The sequence below is a fragment of the Crocodylus siamensis genome, chromosome 5, assembly GCF_052110815.1.
Source record: "Crocodylus siamensis isolate JL-2025a chromosome 5, ASM5211081v1, whole genome shotgun sequence".
Lineage (NCBI taxonomy): Eukaryota > Metazoa > Chordata > Crocodylia > Crocodylidae > Crocodylus > Crocodylus siamensis.
The window spans coordinates 188,853,870-188,873,875 of NC_143399.1; the positions used below are offsets into that span (position 1 = coordinate 188,853,870).

General features: G+C 40.2%; 1 protein-coding gene across 9 annotated transcripts in view; it reads right to left on the minus strand.

Moving 5' to 3' along the window:
* ZMYND11 (zinc finger MYND-type containing 11) overlaps positions 1 to 12,048 on the minus strand; it is a 178,393-nt gene extending 166,345 nt beyond the window's left edge. For 2 of the 9 annotated variants that reach the window (XM_090047563.1, XM_090047559.1), the window contains exon 1: positions 11,809 to 12,048. The gene's annotated coding sequence lies outside the window, so the exon portion shown is untranslated. Of the gene's footprint in view, positions 1 to 10,526; positions 11,166 to 11,695 lie in introns of those variants that run through there. The other 7 variants (XM_090047555.1, XM_090047557.1, XM_090047564.1 and 4 more) reach the window with 5 other exon arrangements.
* Positions 12,049 to 20,006: the final 7,958 nt, after the last annotated feature.

Here is a 20,006-nt window from a genome sequence, read left to right on the forward strand (position 1 = left end):
TTCCCCCAAGATCTGGTGTGGGAGCCACTGAACCTGGGTTTGAAGAGACTGGGGCTGAAAAGGGAAGTTGTAAGGCACCACAGAGTGCTCTGGAGCTAGACTCAGTCTTTCAGGAGTGAGAAATAAAGAGTCTTGGCCCAAACTGGATTAGGAATTTACTTTGTTAACAAGAACTTTCCATTATAATAGTAAATATTTTTTAAAATGCAAACTTTTTGGGAAGGATGCAGAACTTCTTGCTTCAGGACAGAAGTCAATCTCCAAGTCTTAGTGCAGGGATGGGCAAAATGCAGCTCACAGGCCAGATGCAGCCTGCCAGGCCTTTCTATTCCGATTGCAGGACCCCTAAAAAATTTAGAAAATTAATATTCATCTGCCCTGACTGCCTGTCATTCAGCCCTAGATAACTTGCCAAAACTCAGTAAGCAGCTCTCTGCCCAAAATAACTGCCTGCCCTTTTTTAGGGGCTATAATGAAACTTTCTCTGTAGCATATTATCCCAAAGATTCCAAATGTGTTCTTAGTGCTTTTCATACGCTGAATGAGGACTACTATTGTAGAGGCATAAAACTGGATTACATGACAAGCTTGCCTGGTGCAGAATGGCAATACCTACATTCTTCTGAAAGAAGAGCCAAGAGGAAGCTCTTGAATATCACTCCTCTCCACTCATTGGAGCCAATTTGGCTCCTCAATGACTCACTCTGCAGTCAAACTGGCCAGATTAAATTGAGCTGAGCTTTCAGACTCCGGAGTACAAGAGCAGCAGCTACTGTCATATCAACTTGCTGCAACATTGGTTAAAGCACATTTACATTTTTCAACTTTCTTTTTCAATCACTAGTCCTAGAAACCTTTCCTCTTTAGTAAAGGTTTGAAGTCTGTAGAAGCTGATTCCATTGGTCATAATTTTCCCCAAGCAGCTGGCAAGCAGGGTTTTGTAAACTGGTTTATTGTTAAAAATTCAGGTGAAAGAAAACTCATAGAGTAGATGACCTACTGAAATTACCATACCTGGTATTTACTCCCTTCTAAGTCTGTTCTGCTTCTTAAGAGATGGGGGTTTGAACACCCAGGATGCCGACAGATGTTGGAGGGAAAAAAAACAAAAAAAACTAGCATATTAAGCTCAGCACACTCCCACACCAAATGCAGCGCATGCCCAGAAGATGCATCACATCAGTTTGACCCCAGCTCCCCAGAGTCTGTATATCTCATGTGCTTCAGTGGGGCTTTTTGGCACTTTTATCTAATACAGAAGTTCTTAAACTGTAGTCTGTGGACCACCACTGGTCCACAAGCTTCATTTGGGTGGTCCACAGAATGGTGACCTAAAGCTAAAGCTGACAAACATTACACCTGACTTCCCAGAACTCTACTCAAAAAACAGGCACATCCATCACATTAGACAGGTAAGTACTGATATTAAAATACAAGTTGTGTTCTTTGATGTTCAGAACAAAAAAAAAAAAGTTTATTGAAGTGGTCCACTGAGACCCTCAGCAATTTTCCAGTGGTCTGTGAAAAAAAAGTTTGAAAACCACTTATCTATTAGATCAATCAGCTACTAGATAGTCCCACTGAAGTGCACAAGCTATACAGACGCTGGGAAACTGGGTCGAACTGATGCAATGCCTCTTCTGGTAAAGAACTGGTTTTTGGTTTTTTCCATGTCTGTCAGTGCCCCCAGAGTAGATCTTATACCTGGACTCATTAAAGAACAACCAGCCCAATGCCAATCAGAAAGTTCCTCTAAAGGGAAAATGCAAGGCCTTTTCTTCCCACCAAAGTATTTTCTATATGCCTTTTTGGTCATTTTGTAAACAAAATAATTCCAGAAATCTATAGCTAAAAAACAACCACTAGACTGTTGGGAATAGGGACTGATGTGTTCTACTCTTAACAGAATGGAAATCAATATACCAGCTGGAAGGAATCTGAACTATGACTTCCCTTATAATGGCTTGTCTATCAAAGAGGCAACCTCTTCCCATCCTCAACTTTATTTAAATTAATGTAAAAACCTGCCATTTTTTTTTTTTTATATAACTGAAGTAGTTTTCAACAAACCAAATAGGACTGATCAAGCAAGCAGATGGTTTGCTAGTTGCCTTAGGATACAAACTTCTCTTCTTCCCTACACTTTACCCCATCTAAACCAGTGGTTCTCAACCTATAGTCTACAGGCTGGATCCAGCCAGCTGGCAGTAGCAGACTGCCCCCAGGGCCACAGCAATTAGCACTGCCAATGCTCCCTTGAATTCTGGATCTGTGGTGAGCCCTGTGGCTTGGTTGACAAAGCCGCACACCCTGGATCTCTCTGGCACATGGGACCATTGCATGGCTGGATCCAGTGTGTAAGGTTGTACTGTGACTGGATTTGGTGCAGGCAAGACTGCACCCACAGATGAACTCAACATGTCAACTCTGCAGTCCACCCCTGAGCCACTCATCCAGAGAGGATAAACACTGTTAGTCTAAACAACAACAACCACAACGGTTTCCAGAAAGTTGTTGCGTCTGAAGTAAGTGTCTTAAAATCCCCTTTATGTAGCAGTGCTGATATTTAAAGATTGATTTTTCACTGAGCCATGTTATCTTTGAATGTTGACTGGCACAGACACTATGATTCATGAAACATCCAGCTTCCTGAATGCAGCTACAGACATTTGGCTGCTATGAACAACCTGAAGCCTAGAATGTATTCATATCAACCTGAAGAGACAATGCCAACCTGTATATTGTGAAACTAACAAAAAAAAGTAAAATGATAAAAAAGGTATAGTACAACTGCTAAACTGTATGGGGAAGGGGGGATGAGGTAAAAGGGGTTTTGCCTTAGCGTACAATAGCAAGGTAGAGAGAATGGGTGGTGTTTCTGAGCCACACATAGGGAATTAAGGGCCAACCATGCACTGAGAACCATACACATGTCCTTTGTAGCCACTAATCAGAATATAAATTTTGAAGGATGGCTCAGCGCAAGAGTTTTGAAACAGGGCAGACATAAAGAAGCAGTTTAGAATATTTTTGCAATTGTAACATTTTACACATACTCTATACATCTCTTGAAATTGTGACGGTACCTGAATATTAATCCTGCTTTCCCTCAGCAATTCAGTTCTCTTACTTTAAATTATTTTCAACTGCACGTTTCTGGATATGGTACATTTCATATTCATTTTTAGTTGCCCTAATGCAAAGGCAAGCCTTTGTTCTGCTAATAATGACAGCCATTGAAAAAGGGTGTGTTAGTAACCGAAGGCTTTGAAATCAATGGGTCTGTCTACTCGTGGGGTGTGTTGCTACTCAATACCAGTAAGAATTTCAAAATCTGCCCTGCAGTTTAAAAATAGTGATGGTTGAAAGTGTGTATAAATTGAGTCTAACACCAAGAAAGAGTATTACAGTTTCTAAAATATAATTCTTCTCCCACAAAAAAAGTCTTAAAGGAATAAATGGCTAGAAATTCCCTCATGTTGTGCTCTAAAATAATTATATATTGTTAGATATATACAGAAGAAATATGCTACTTAATTAGAACTAAAGATTTCAAAAGTAGTTCAGTCCCAAGGTGCCTTAGCATAAGTCAACCAAATATGTTTCTGCCTGTGACACACTGTTTGAATAGTAAAATATTTTAATGAATAAAAAGGAAACTATTATCTTGGGGGTTAGAGGATAGATTAAATATATATGGTGTTTTGCACTTATCAGCCAGATTGTGTCTAGGCCTAATGCAGCTAGACAGGGAATAAAAGACAGACAAACAACTGGCTACATTATGGGTCTGACTTGTGGTGGGATAGCTGTATCCTGGCCTCTCTTCATTTCACTCCTCCTTAACAAGTGTACAGAGTTCCAACCCACTATGGGCCAGCCAGTGGACTGAGCCAGCACAAGGGGGAGACTTGCCACCCTGGTAAATTGCCTTAAACAAGGAGAGGGAACAGGTGATGAACTATGACATGGTCCATTTCTCCCAGGGGCAGTGTAAAATCTTTCTTGGTTTCTTGATATTATTTACTAGCCAGCATTTGTATTTTTCTGAAAAAGCAATAAGCAATAGCGTGTGTTAGTAGCTGCATCTTATAGAATCCCTTTAAAATTGTTTTCTCTCTCTCATTAAGGTGCAACTTTTGTGGGGTGATAAAAGGGCAGAAATGAAACACATTAGTTGCTGTATTTTTAGTACACATTTGACCGTTTCTGGTACTTTCAGGTGAATGATAATCTATGGAAATCCGAGTATACTTTCAAGCTGATAGCTACCCTCCACTGATACATGCTTTCAACTTCAATTACTGATAAAGATTTTTTTTAACTTTATTAATTTCCTTTAGATGCAAGTAATGCAAGCTTTTCTCTAACAATGTACTAACAAAGAAATGTAAAATGGAGACAGAAAATAGTCTAAAATATAAAGATTTGGGCTCAAATCCTTCTAAGACTAATGCACATGATAAACCTTAGGCATCTATGTAATTCTGAGTTAAAGCACGTGCACTTATGTTGTTAAGAGTCTGAAAAGACAATTTCTATTACTAAACGCAGCTTTTCAGGAAACCTGAAAAACATCTACACAATTTTAATGGAATGCAGTTTGTGAAGTTAATGTCATATATCATAAAAGTCAGATAGGAAAAAATTGACAATGATTACTGTCATTTTCTTTTATCACTTTAGTTGTTTAAAAAAGATTTAACAAAAAATTACTTAATGAAATGTACAAACATATTGTGTTACTAATTACTGTTCAATCCTGTGGACATTTATGCATGTGTTTCTCATTAAGCATGTTACCAAGCTCATGGACAACATGGGTAATTTTGCAGAAGCTGGCCTCTGACATTACACCCAGGTTACCTCTTCATTTTTTTAAGCTATGAAATTTATTCATGTTATTTTCCAAATTATATTCTGTTTTATGGAACATAATTCCTTTCTTCTTAATGTGTCTTCACTAGGGTGTGAATGAAACAGTGACTTGTAATTACCTACTGGCACTTAATTTTTTAGTAACTGATTACTGAAAAAACAATTAACTAAAATACACAAGGTAAAACTCTGACCCTTTTGAATCAAAGGGAGTTTTGCCACTGACTTCAATAAGGCCAGAATTTTGCCAGTATTTCACTTGTCAACCATGAAAAAAGAGAGAATACCAGAGAAAGTGAAAACCGTACCACTTTTGGAGACTATGGGAGAAAATGAGCCCTGTAAAAGCATTTGAAATGGACCCAGAATATGAATCACAGCAGGAGAATTAGGTATCACAATAATTTCAGTGGTGACCAAAACTTAGCTGAACTTGAAAAGGAAGAGCAGATGCGAAGGAAAACATGAAAAAAGGTCCATTATTCTGGGTTAAAACTTTCTGCAACATTCGTAAATGTGTACACTTTTCCTTGCATTGTAGCCTGTGCCATGTAGAGAAAAAAAACCCCCCAAAACACTCCTTTTCTGAGGTTTTCACTTGTTAACAAAGAAATTAATATTATGATAACACGGTGAAAGCCTTTACAGACTCAGATGCTTAGTCTCTGACTTCATGACCATCTATAGCTGCAAACAGGTAACTACAGTATAGGAACACTGGTGATTAAATGTGTCCCAAAATACACATTCTGCTATAAAATAGGCATGACAATTGCTCATAAAAATTAAGCAGGGTAAATGACCTGTCAGGAAAAATAAGGGACTCTTTTGTCCCTTCTTTCAGAAGTTTCCTGAGTTATAACTGAACTTCTCACCATTCGCAGTTGTTTCAAGTCATAGCTGCTTTGGGGTTCTGTTAGTCTGTTCTTAACTCTGTTTTCTTTCATTTTATTGCTAATCCAACAGGTTCCAATAAAACTCAATGATGAAAGATAAGAACTACTTTGCTAGGATTACTGGACTAAGTAAAACCTGCTATGAATTACTCAATCCTGCTCCCACCAAATTCATGGAACAGATAATACTGTCATAGTGTAAATACACAAAATCAAAGTACAAATATCTAGTTTCCAACATGCCATTTTTTAATATTGCATCTCCCAGCAGACTCCAAATCTGTAATCAAAAGTTGGCTATGATGAGTTAGCTGAATATCAAGTTTAAAATCATATACATGCTAGGAAATATTAGGCAAGACTGGGAGGGGGACTAAAAGGGAGAAGTAATATCTAGAAATACTTTTAACTCTTCATAACTGATTAGATTTAAAGTTGACAGAACCAAAGGAAGGGCGCAATAGTTATTTCTTTGATACTGTGCTTAGCTGAACCAAAAAAGCCATTAAATGGACTCAAGCACAGAAGAGAGTTTTATACATCTAATTCCAAAATTAATTGTGAGAATTTGTTATGCAATACATTATAACTGATGGGAAAAAAGAGGTTTCTACCTTCCACTGTAACTCCCTCACCTATCTAATTCTGATGACAGCATTATCTAATTTAAGTGATTCAAGTGAGTTTGTATAACCAGTATAAAAAATAGTTAAAATAAAATAAGTTGAGCTATTCTGGTTGTTACGTGAAACTTGTAATTAATCATTACTTTTTACTTTGAGATTGTGGCATTTTGAAATCACCTGTATTTTCCCTTTGCGACTCTGACCAGGAGATTCATTTAAAACCCAAGTGTAGTACTTCTGCGTCTCTACATTTGGAAAAATAAAACAATTTTAATTCTGAAAAATGGCAAAGGAAGGTGGCATAGTAAAAAAAAAAAAAAAAAAAAAAAAAAAAAAAAATCAGATACTTCCCTTTGTTAGATTTTACAGTCATTTTGGCTCTCTAGGCATAATGCTTAGCAACTTATCATGGATTTATCTACAGGGAATAAAGGCAAGATCAGGCTCTGAAGGGATATTACCAAGGCTGGCAGGCCTAAAATTAGACCATACCAGCACTGATTTGGGTTCATGGGCATGTCACAGTGTCTTACTGCTATTCCTGCTGTGGTTTTGTGGGCAGGCTAAAGAATCCAACTCCCACTGAAAAACAAATCCAGTATTAAAGAGTAACAGGCAAAACTAAAGTTTTACTTTTGCACAATTTCATGATTTAAAAATGAGTTCAAATTTTAAGTTTGCACATATGAAGAACCTTGCCACTAATCAAGGCCTAGTGTTACAAACACACACACACCAAACCAAACACAAGAGATAACTGTGATTATGAGCATGTTTGCATGCTAGTACGTATGTAAGCATAGTTCTGGATATTTTACTGAACCAGAATTAACACTTCTTTTGAAAGCTAACATTGCTAAGGATTTTTAAAAAAACCTCTTCCTGTAAGTTTACAGCTCTGTGAAAAAAAACAACCCATCTGGGTTTAAACTCAACAGTCAAAGTGTTAGCCAAAAAAAAATTAAGGTTCAGTCTTGCTCGTAAAGCATGCAGTAAAAGCCATTGCTTTTAACAGACCAGACCTTTCCTAAAACTCAGTCTTGCAAATATTATCTAGCATATCCCCAGTTCTGCAGTGGGATGCATCTAGGCATACCCCTACAAAAAAACCAAAAACATACCAAAACCTGGTATAAGATAGCAGCCTCTGTGCCCTCCAACAAAAGGGTGACTGCTCTATTCACTAGTGATCTAAACTATGTCACTTATAGAAAACTGCATAACTTGCATCAATTCCACTTCTGACTTTTTTAATGTTTATACCTAACTATATAGTCCAGAGGTCATAACACTTACAGTCTGGTTGACAGACTACCCCAGTTATACGTGCTTAATCAAGCAGGAAGTGTTTTTGGGGATGGGATCTTCATTTTACACCATTTAAAATCAACATAAAATTGGATTTAAAATAAGTATATGGTTTATGCTCTTGCTCTATAATTGATCTGTATTGCAAACCACACTTTTATCAGTTTTAAAAAAATCGGAAAATAAGATTATTGTCAATGGACTCCAGAAAACTTACCCCTACAGAGTAAATTTACTAAAAAATTCTCTTCAAAGTCATTATTTTGTCTTGCAAGCTGTGTCTATTTTGTATGCCACATTTCCTAAACTGACAACAAACTTTCAGAGTGGCAAGTGGGCTAATCAGAATCCAAATTTATATCCAAATTAGCAAAAACCGTTCAGACCCAATAAAAACAACCTTTGTTCACAACAGCTAAAGAAACCTTGACAAAGTAAAATATATGAGCTCCATAAAAGATGATATATGTTATGCTGGCCAAGTGCCAAGGGCTCCACGCTTCAAATAGCAAGGGAGGCTTTGATTCTGACTATATTTTGGGAATCTTGGAAAAAATTATTCTTGGAAATGCTTGTAAAAGAAATAGCTTCAGCTTGCAGTCTTGTCTGCAAGAGATGACCCAAGCCACAAACCATACTTCTGATATTGTAAACCTATAGCATAAAGAATGTTACCCAGAATCTCCACTGAAAAAAGAAAAGGCTAAAAGGAACCTCATATTACACACTGAATTTAAAAAAAAAAGTACAACCAATAGAAATCAACTGCTGCACAACCATAAGCTGAATACATAGACAAACAGAAATTTGCTGCAATACACTTGACTATAGGCATAGCCTTTGCAGAAGAACAATCATTTATATAGGCTGGTTCAGGAAATTAAACTAAAAAAACAAACCATAAAAACTACACACGTATCTGTGCAGTAATTAATGTGTGACAAAATTCAGCATTCCATGGGCCAAACTCACAGCCGGTACACGAATCGGCGCTATAACTTGATTTGTTTTACAGCACAATTTTGTCAACAGACTACTAACATTTGTGGGAAACTATCTGTCCAGCAGCAAAATGAAAACATGCTAACTTTATTCTACTTTCAGCTAAATACTCCTCTACATGCAGTTAAAAAAAATATGAGCAGCCTAAACTGCTTATTGGGTATTTTGTTTCTAGGGGCCTCAACTGTCTCTATTGAAATCCTATCTTCTGGGTAGATTAGCTAGCTGTGACCTCAGGATCTGCAGCCTTCTGGGCCTATTTGGGTCAGATCTTCTAAGTATTACATGCAAGCAAGTAACCATGAATGACAACAACATGCTGATTATAGATATTAAGGCAAAAAATATCAAATTAAGTTGACTGATTAAAAATAGACACCTAATTCAAAATTTAGGCCTGGCTTTCAAGATGGCAACTTTGAGAAGTTTTTGGAAAAATAAGTCCATGTTTATTTAGGCTTATTACACACAGATTTAGATGCCTTGTCTGTATAGACTTGCACCTTTTGCTTCTAACAATCTCCCCCCTAAACAGTGATAGAAGACACTTTAAGATCACAAAACGCATGAATTAAGTCAAAATACTCAAAATCCTAGTTCACTGTGTCCAGAATGCTTTCTTCACATGTGCAGGATATATTTTTTTAAGATATCTAGTGTAACTTAGGACTTTTATACACGTACAGTTTTATCAGAAGAACTGATACAGACAAACTAAACCAGTATAAGCCATGTTTAAACAGAACCAAGCGTACACACACAAAATTGAACTGTTTTAACATCACACCAGTGGTTAGACTGATAGAACTTTGTATGCTGTGTAGGTCTCATCCTTTTTATTTTTTCCTTACAGAGGAAACTAATATTATACAGTTCCACAGTGTAGAAAGTGTAACCGGTAGAATAATACTACAGTACTTCTTTCCTATTTCAATTTAAACAAAAAAATCTTCATATACATATGCACACACACACTCCCACTTGGAAGCTGATTCCACATAGTAGAGAAGCAGGATGTATTTACCACTGTCTTTTATTGGAAAATCATGTTGTTGAGAGAGATACTCGACAAGCTTTTGGGCACAAAATAGGCTTCCTCCGGTCTGAAAGCTTGTCTAACCTCACTCCCAACTATGTAGTTGGTCCAATTACTGAACAAATGCAGCTTCTCGCTCACTCCCTAGATCATCACAGCTAGAACATTATTCCATATAGTAGCGCGTTTGCATCCTGCTATCCAACTAATAATAGTGAGCTGGAGGCGCATTCTCTAGGTGTAGGCCATTCTCTAAACTCATTCAGTCCTTCAGCTGTCTAAAACTGCCTCAGTGGTGCCAACTGTAGTGGTGCTTATAATGTATTATCTGCTCAAGATGACAGAGGTGCTAATCAACATCACAACAGACAAAACAGTCAAACGAGAGTAATTTCTTTCAGTCATCATTAGCCTAGTTTGGGAGGAAAAAAAATGAAATGCTCCTCCTTGCTAGGGCTCTGCAAGTCCTTCGCTTCTCCCATCAAAATAGCCAGTCAAAAGAGCACGAATCTGTTGAACTCAGCATGGCACTAAACGTAAACCTACGCAGGGAATTATTCTGAGTACACTTTCACTTTTTATATAAACCAGTAAGCAAATGCTTTCCTTCCCTCAAGACTTTCTGTAACGCACTCTGAATGGTTGAGAACAAAATTATTAACAAAATGTGTGGAGAGGTGCCAGGTCCTTCACCATGAGTGACAGGGGACTAGAAAAACTCAAGGGATTGCAACCCAAAACCAGAAACTGCATTTTCCCAACCCCCCCCCCAAACCTCACCTGTCTCTAAGCTTTCCCTGAAGGAATTCAAGGCTGCCCATGAAAGAGCACTCGAGCAAAGCAGGGAGGGAGAAAGGTTTCTACCCTTTCTATGGCACCAGGGTTTCCCTTCATAAAAAGCCGTTCTAGTTTAGTTCTCAACCAGAGTGGCGTGCGAGGCCTTATCACGAAACACCCCAAGGCCAAACCGGCCAGGAGCAACGAGCGGCCAACATTATACTCCACATTTTCTTTCTTCCAGTCCGTAGCTCCCAAAAATCCTGGTTCTCCAGCAGGAAGAAAATGTCTTTTGAAACTGGCACCGGGCAAGATCGGCAACAACAGGTTTCACGCTCAGGGAGGGATCCGGGAACAAAAGAGGCCAGGACCAAATGCCAAAGTTTCCTCAAGTCCCTCAGGCCGCCCTGTCTCCCACAGCCCTAGTTATCACCCCTCTTCCCAGGGCCCAAGCAGCTGCTGGCTCCCAGCAGGACTGTAGCAAACGGCCCCGGCCGGGAGGAGTGACGAGCTGCCCCGGGGGGAGGCAGCGGTGCCCCCACGGCAGGAGTGTCCCGCGGGCGGTGGGGGCTGCCCCGTGGCGAGCAAGGGGCGGACACGCAAGGCCGGGCCCCGCGGCCTGGGAGCCCCGCGGCCTCGCTCCCTTGTCTGCCTCGGGCGGTCGGCTCTCCTCGAGCGAGGGGCGGGTCCTTCCCTTCCACTCCCCTCCCCTAACACCGGGGGGGGTGCAAAGTAGGCACTGAACCCGCGGGGGGGGGGGGAGCGGGGCCGTGGCCGGGCTGCGCCACACCCCGCGCGGCCTCACCACTCACTCGAGCCCCCGGCTCCCCCGCTCGCAGCAGGCCCGCGCGGAGGCCCCCGCCGCTGCAACAATCCGGATCGGCGGGGAGGGGGAGCGGAGATCGTGAATAACCCGAGTTAATAATGTCCCCCCCCATGCATTATTATTAACCCGAGTTAATCCGCCTCCCCCCGCGCGCACACACGCGCCGCATTTAATCCGGGTCCCTACTTGCCCCCTCCCCAGGCGGCCCCAGCCCAAGGCAGGCCCCCGGCCCCGCCGCCGGGGAACAGCGTGTGTGCGCAGGATTTGGTAGGTTTTTTTTTTTTTTTTTTTTAAGGCGCCATGTTTATAATCCTCCATCATATTTAAAATAAAAAAAAAAACGCACCCGGCAGGAGACGCGGCGTCTGCCTGGGCCCCGGGCCGGGCGCGGGCTGCACCCCGGCGCCGCCGCCGCCGCCGCCTGCCCGTCCGCCCGCCCGCCGCCAAAGTCTCGCTCACCTTGTGTGGTGCCGCTCCTGCTGCTGCGGGAGGAGACGGGGAGGGGAAGGGAAGGGAAAGGGGGGGAGAAGTTCAGCCAGGGGAAACTTTTCAATCCTTTCCCCAGGCCGCCGCCGCCTTCGTCCACATATTTTCTCCCCCCCCCCCCCTCAGAGTTTTATTGTGTCTGAATTTTCTCTCTCGCGCTCGCTCCCTCTCTCTCCTCCTCTGCTGTCTGTCCACAGTTCAGGTTTCTGGGGTAAACAGGGTTTAGGATGGTGCTGGGGATATTTGGGAGAAGGAGAACTCTAGTGGCGTCTGCTGGAGTTGCTGTTTGCTGCTTTTATTTCGTTTATTTCATGGGTTGTTGTTTTTTTAATGGGATACATTTTAAACAGATCTGAAACTCCTGGCTTCTTCCAATCAGTCTTTTTGGGGGGCAGGGCCCCACCATGGCAGGATGAGGGCAGTGAGCGTGGCACAGAGCAGGCCCTGCTGATACTGCAAGTCCTTCCCTCCTCAAGTGTGATTTAGAGACTCTCTGGATTTGTTCCGCCCCCCATCCCAAAGTGCCCACTGACTTTGGGCAGGGAAACAGCCCTAGTGTGTGAAAGCAGATGCTACTTTCCAGTTCAGCTTCATGCACCCATGTTCTAGATGTATATGTGGGATCAGGCCTACTAAAACGATAAATATTAAAAAAAACAAGTAAGCAAATAGTGTCTGTAATTTATCATATTTAGCCCTTTGCATGGTTTTGCGTAAAATGTGTGTGTGCTTATTTTGAGAGGGAGAGAGAGTATGTATTTTATGGGGTGCTTATACATGTACTAAATGCATATTGGATTAATATTAATGCCAGGCTAGTTAAATGCATTCTAATAATCGTGATACACCTTATCAACTAAAAGAAAGAAGCAAGTTGCATCACAATTACAGGCTTAACCAAATCCTTTTTCTTGCGGTTTTTACATATTCTCATTCTGACCTGTAAACATTTATGCATGTGAATAATAGTTACTTTGAAATAAATGAGGAATACTCTCATCTTAACACCTGATCTAAAAAAAAGACTTCTACATACATTCCTAGTTTTAAGTGCTGTGAATAGTCTAAATTGTTCAACCGTGTTGAAGTGAATAGTGCACAATAATACAATAGTGCATAGGTCTGCCTAGTATCTCCCAAATAAAATAAAAATAATATAATTTGTTGTGTAACGGTAATATAAATTCAATTTTGCTGTTCATTGCATTATGAGAGACCAATTTAGAATATCTAAGATAACTACAACAGATAGATCACCCTTTGTGTTTTTATCTTTTAATATTACTTGAGGATTTTGGCCGATACCAAATTACTATTAGTTATTATTATTAAGAATATAGGTTTCGTTTTAAAGTCAATGTTTTTATAATAAGCATCCATTATGAGGCATTTGCTTTTGGTATGGTTACAAGAAGCCTGCAATCTCATCTTGAACATTTGGGTGTAATTTATGTTCAGTGGTTAGGATTTTTAATGGTGTAGGTACCTGATTTCAAAGATTAGACACTTGAGTTCAATAGGATTCATCTCCCTGCTTAGCCCACTGCATATACTTTTCTCTGAGCCATAAATATTAAAAAAGAAAAGGATTTAGGGCCTGAGCCTGTAAACCCTAACTACTATGAGTAGTTTGTTTGTAGGCCATACCCATGTTCATAGCAGTAATATTGTCAGAGGGTAAAACTGCAATCGTCTCCAGCTTGAGCAGGATCAAGCCTTTCATGCCTTGGAAACTATTGGGACACTTGTCATACAAATACTCAACCTACAATATGTCTGACTCGAACATTCATATGTACACGTGTTATCCAGCCCTCAAGGTTGGCGTACCCTTGAGATTTTAACCTGGAGTTAAATGATTGCCAAATAACTTGTGGTAGTTAATGCACTTGTAAAGGTTAGCCTGGACACTCTCCAAATGTTTGTTCCAGGATACAAATGTTTATTTTTGGCAAAGCACAAATATTTGTGTCATGAAACAAACATTCAGGACCTGTCTTCAATAAATGTGTTACTGTGATTGACAGTCAATAACCTGGGAGGAAAAAAACTCTAGCATAAAAGTTGTCATATAAATAGGACATAAGCATTAGGTGTTCAAGTGATTGATCCTCCCTCTGCCTGTATGAGGATCACCACCTTGTAAGATCCAGCTTCAAGTGACTGAGCATTTGCAAGACTTGGCTTTTAGGCCCTGTCTTGATTGACAAAGAAATATATATGACTTTCAGTCATTCTGGCTCACTCAAGTTAGCTTTAGCATGATTGAAGAGACTTATGTGCTCATTAAGATGCAAGTTTGAAGCCATGTTAGCTGGCCCTGTTTAGCCTCTGCTCCTGTACATGCATTTATCTGCATTTATTACAGTATTTGATATATAGGCTCCCCTTTGATAGCTAAGTTCTTAATTAGGGAGCAGCACCAAGAGATCTGAAATCATATGAAGCAGTCAGGACTGAGGCAGGCAGACAATAGGAAGGAAATCCCACCCTCCATGTGCACTGGGCAGCAGCTTGTTCCCTCATAGGCAGTGCCAACTGTTTGTTAAGGCTACTGTCAGATAAGGAAATGTCCTAATCCATCCTCCAAAGTGATATGATTGGCTGTTGGGAGTGACAGACAGTTACACTTAGACTAGAGTGTCAGTGTAAAATTCAGGACATTTCCTTTCTCCTCCCCTTGGCTGGAAAGGTCTCTGAAAAGGAAAAGAGTGTGATTTGGTTTCTGAGATGGTAGTAAAATAACTCAATATGGGGCAAAACAACTTATCCAAGAGAAGTATTTGTATAACTATAATCAGGAGCTTGCATCTGAATGTCAATATTTCCAGAGAGCCAGCTTATCACTTGGTTGAAGGAAAAGAAAATATAGTAAAAATTAAAATGGGAAGAAGAAAATAAGCAGAGCTTAATTTCCTTCAGAAAATATACCTCACTCAAAATAAAAATGTTTAAAGCTAGGTTAACATAATAAACTTTGGCTCGCATAGCTCTGTTGCTGAGGGTTTAATATATTGGTATACTAGCCCAGGAAACCAAGCCAAACGTACACCTAACTTAAATGACAGTGGTAATTTTTCAAGCTAAATTTTACCTTTAGATATGCATGCATGATTATTGAATTATAGAGTGTATGCATGTACAGCTATATGAGGAGTTCATACTATGGAAGCTTATTGAGTCTAGGAACCTGGGAGGCAGATAATAATCTACATTTATATATTTATAAAGCTATACATTTATATAATGCAAACAAACAAGAACAGAGCTTGCTAACTAGGGCAAACCAGTAATTCTCCACCAGTGTGCGTCAGCAACCTGGAGTGCCACCAGATCCTTTTTAGGGTGCTGTGAGGTGTGAGGAAGGAGGATAAGCACAGTCTCATCCTGGAGGATCCCTTACCCCATTGCCCAGCTCCTCTACAAGTCAGTAAACCCTGGAATATACCAATTAGTTTTTTAAAAGGGATGGCACTCATTTCACAAATTTCTAGAGGAGTGCCTCAAGTCCAAAAAAGTTGAGAGCCACATGGCTAAACAGTTACACAACGGGGTTTGTTAATAACCTACGTGGGGCCAGTATCAGGTCATATGTAATTTGCTAAGAGCCAGCTACCGCTCTCAGGTTGTGGTACGTTCTGTAACTATCAAAAATAGCTACAAAATAAGCTTATAATGTAATAACCCCAAATCAGAAGTCAAGATACAAAAACCATGCGATTGGTTTTAAAATCATGCAGTTAAAAAATTGTAAATCTGAGGTTATTTTATTTGCCCCCTATTTTCTAAGCTTTTAGGGTACTTTCAGGTCACATTAGGAAGATTTTCTTCAGAACCCTCAGATCTACACTCTAGAATCGTAGCATGCAAAGAGGTGGGGTGGAAGGGACTTCCAGAAGTCATCTAATCCAATCCCCTGCCTGAGGCAGAATCATCCCTATCCAAACCATTTTATACAAATCCATAATCTGAACTCTTCGTAAAACTACTGTCAACCCTGACACAACACAATGCATAACACCCTACCCTGCCACAGGTAAAGCAGGGGACAACAGCAGCCAACATCCTTTTTCTATAAAAGTTTGTTAATATACCCTCAAGAGATCCCAGAAAAAGGACCATGCCCCCTACTACAGAGGAAGGCAAAACACCCCACAGCCTATAGCAATCTGACCCCAGATGGTGATTGGTCTGACCCTGAGCAGAGGGGCAAGAAGAAGGAACCTCTGGGTTTAAGTCCCAGCAGGAGCACTGGCACATGCCAGTCAAAATTCCTAGCTTTGGCTGTAGCCAACACTTAATGTCTTTGAGAAAGGACTTAAAAACTCCCTGACACATAGAAAGGTGGGGAGGGGGTGACCAGAAAAGCCAGAAGCATGGGAACATAAGGATAGCTATGCCAGCTAGTGGGTGTCCAATGTCCTCTTAAACAACTGCAGCGATGGAGAGTCCACAGCTTCCCTAGACAGTCTCTTCCATTGCCTGACTGTTCTAACAATGAAGAAGTTTTTCCTGATATCCCATCTACTTTGTTTTAATGAAAGCTAAGGTTCTTATATAATCACTTGAATCCAGAAACATGGTCTTTAGGGGAAATAACAAAATCATGAGTTTTTTCAATAAATTTGCAAGAACTGGCAATATTGAGCTTTTTATATAACAACATAGCAACGGTAAAACAATCTCTCCCCTTAGTGATGATGCTGATATACCATTTCCATGTAGGTCTAAGATGTGTACATTACATATCGGTCTCAGTCAACATTACATTTTGGTCAGAATCATAGAAAAATAGGGCTAGAAGGGTCCTCGGGAGGTCATCCAGTGCAACACCCCTGCAGAAGGCAGGATCATCCTAAGTGTTTGATGGTGTAATTTGGGGTCAAGGGTCAGACTTACAAGAGATATACAAGATAGCTTCTCTCCTCCCATCCAGAAAATCCTATAAGGCAACTGTCTATGAGCACAAGAGGTTGTACTGGGATAATTATTTTGTAAAAATCCATCTCTCTTAACTAAAATAGTTATACCAATAGAAAAACCATGTGTGGACTTGACTGAAATCATCAGAGGCATAACATGACTCCTGAGCACTCTGGGTGGCAGTGACACAGTGTCACTGGCTGCGCTGCTGGTGTCATGGCACTGGCCAGCTCAGGAGTGGAGACGCTTCTAATTGTGCCTTAGTCTCCTCCTCTTTATTATGCAACTGCAAGAAATTGCTACAGGGAATCATTGAACACAAGCAAGATATAATATGAAAATATACATTTTTAATGAGTAACAAGAAAGTCCAGAGTTATTATAATTAATAACATGTTATTTTGAAGATAATTGTAAGCTTTGTGTCTATTTCCAACTGTGAGAGATCAGGATGAGACCCAATGTGAGGGGCAGATTAACCCGTATCTGCCACCTTCCTTTAAAGCATCTGGTATAAGCTAGATGCAGATTGAATGAGGTGGACTTTGGCTCTAATCCATTATGGTACTTACTGTGTTCATGGATGCTCTGCAAGATTTACAGGACCCGTGCAAAGGTAAGCATTAAAATGGAACTGTCTTGTTTATGACCATCTCTAGCACTGACAGTGGATACAAAAGCATGACAGCCAAATGGGAACTTTTTATCTTTGTAGAGTGTTTGAAGTGTTGGAGGACAACCAGACATGCATAATGTTTGATCTTCCACCTTATGTGCAGTTTGTGTGTGTGTACAGCATATAGAAAATGTATAGATCCTATGTATTTTATGTATTAGTTCTCTTTAATAGATTGCATTGCATTCACAGATGGCACTTTCACTTTAATGAGGAACCTTTGAAAAGATTAGATTTTGTTAATAAACTATTCAGCCAAACTGCAATAATGTGTGTGAGAGTATGTTCATGCTTTTTTATATTTTATGACAAAGTTCTAAATTAACCAAGTGCACTATTAAAAAGATGGTACAGTATTTTCAGGGTAACTAAAATCCAATTATGTTGGGAAAATCATAACTTCGAATATCCTGATTTTTGTGTTTAAAATGTTTGACATAATGTTGAATATACTTGAATTGACTTAAAAATACAAAAGTGGAAAAGAATTAAAATGTAGCATATATTTGCGTGATTAAAATGCATGTTACATCTGTATTTACTCACCAAGGGAAATATGACTATTCCCTATAGCCCTCAGTATAACCTTACTGATTTATTTGCAAATGTTGAATTCTACTTCATTTATTGAAATATTTACCAAGGGAAACAAATGCATCTTAAAACATAAAAAAGTAAATGTTGATTTCTCTGTGAAGAGTTCATAAAGCTGGAACTCTAGTTTAAGAGAAGCATTGCATGGTTGTGCTGTGCTTATACCAACTGGAAACTTTGGAAAACTAAAAATAAAGACACTGAAAGAGCAAATATACCCACAAGTCCCTTATGCCCTAATTTTTAGAGGGACAGAAGAGGTAAAGCGGCAAGTAAAATAGGGTCTCTACTTTCTAAATCACAACAGTTGACAATTCACTTTTTTCCTTGAAAAACAGATGTATAAAACCTTGTCAAACTTTTCTTTAAAATTACTTTGGGCTGGGAATAAGTAGGTGAAATAACAGATTTCATCAAGAAGTTATTTATGTCTGAAAATTGGGGCTAATAATGAAAGTGCTCCTCAAGAACATTATGTAGTGCCCCTATTGTGGCACTGTAACAAAGTAACCATTGATGTTCTACTGCTATTTATTATATTAGAACAGTGGGATCCATCTCCCCAATCAATTCTTTTCCTCATGTGTATGATTTACGGGAGTATATTACTGGAGTTGCAAGTTCAGCAGTAAGAAGCAGGATTCTATGGGAATGCTAATTGACCTTCTTTCCCAAGTTTCAGAATATCACCTTTTGGAAAAAATAGTCTCACATCCTACATGTGCATTCATTGTCTTCCTATTTAGATGGCAGGAATAAGCAGTAATTAAATATCATTAGCATTCAGGAACTCAACAGTAGTGAAAAATAATATGATTCCTATTCTTTGACTATCTGAACATCTCAAATAATTAGGGACCTACCAAATTCAGGGCAGCTGCCTCCCAATTTTGTGGTCTGAGTGTAGCGCCAGTCACCATTTTTGTGGTGCAGCACAGCAGCCCTGCCCCCATCTCTGATTGGCCAAAGGTCATATTTCCCTAGGTGAGTAAATACAGATGTAACTTCACAACTGTAAACACCTGAACTTCAACATTTCATCCAGGAGATGTAAGCTCTCAGATCCCAACTTGGAAAATATCAATGCCTATGCTTCCATCTTAAATCACAGATACATTTGTATCTTAAAGTAATGGCCCTGAAAAGCAGCTTTATTGATCTGTCTGAAACTACAAATGGTCAGAGTATTGTGGGAGAGTTCAGTCTTTCAAAGATTTCTTGGAAATGTTAATGAAATCACTACAATTTTAAAATATATGGAAATCAGAGCTTCCTGAGCCTTTTAAGATGTGAGTGTTATGACCAACCTTTAAAGGTAAGACAAAGAATCTTGAATTCTCTTATTTTAGGCATCAGTCTCGCAGTAAGATGTGTGTAGATGAACCCATAGACAAGTAAAGAACCTTTATTGAAACCTGAATCTGGCAGACTTCCTTTTGAAGTCAAGGATATTTTGCATCTGTACAAAGTTCAGAATTGTCGTTTATTTCTGTGTTTCCAAAAATTAGCAAAGTACTTCTGCAGTATGTAGGCCAGTGGTTCCCAAACTGTGGGACACAACCCCAGATGGGGTCACAGAGCAGCACTCTTTCCCATGCCAGAGGTCCCACCCACTGAGCTGCAGGGGCAAGGGGAAGGGTAGCAGGACAGGGAGCCTCAACCTTGCAGCAGGCAGCCTGCATTCTCTCCCCTACAAGGGGTCTGCTCTGGCCATGCCACCTGTGGGGGAAGGGTCTGGGGTGGGAGGGCAGGGAGCCAGGCTTCATGCTAGGGCCTCAGCAGCTGTTGTTTCCTGTGGGCAGCAACCAGGGCTCAGGTACTGCTGGGGTGGGTGGTTAGGGGGCTGTGGCCCTGGTACTAGGGCATTTGGGGAGAGTGGGAGGCTGTGGATTGGGAATGAGGGGCATTGGTAGGGCCAGGGGGCTGTTGGTCAGGGGTTAAGGGCACCTGGGTGGGGTGGGAGGCTGCAAGTTTGGAG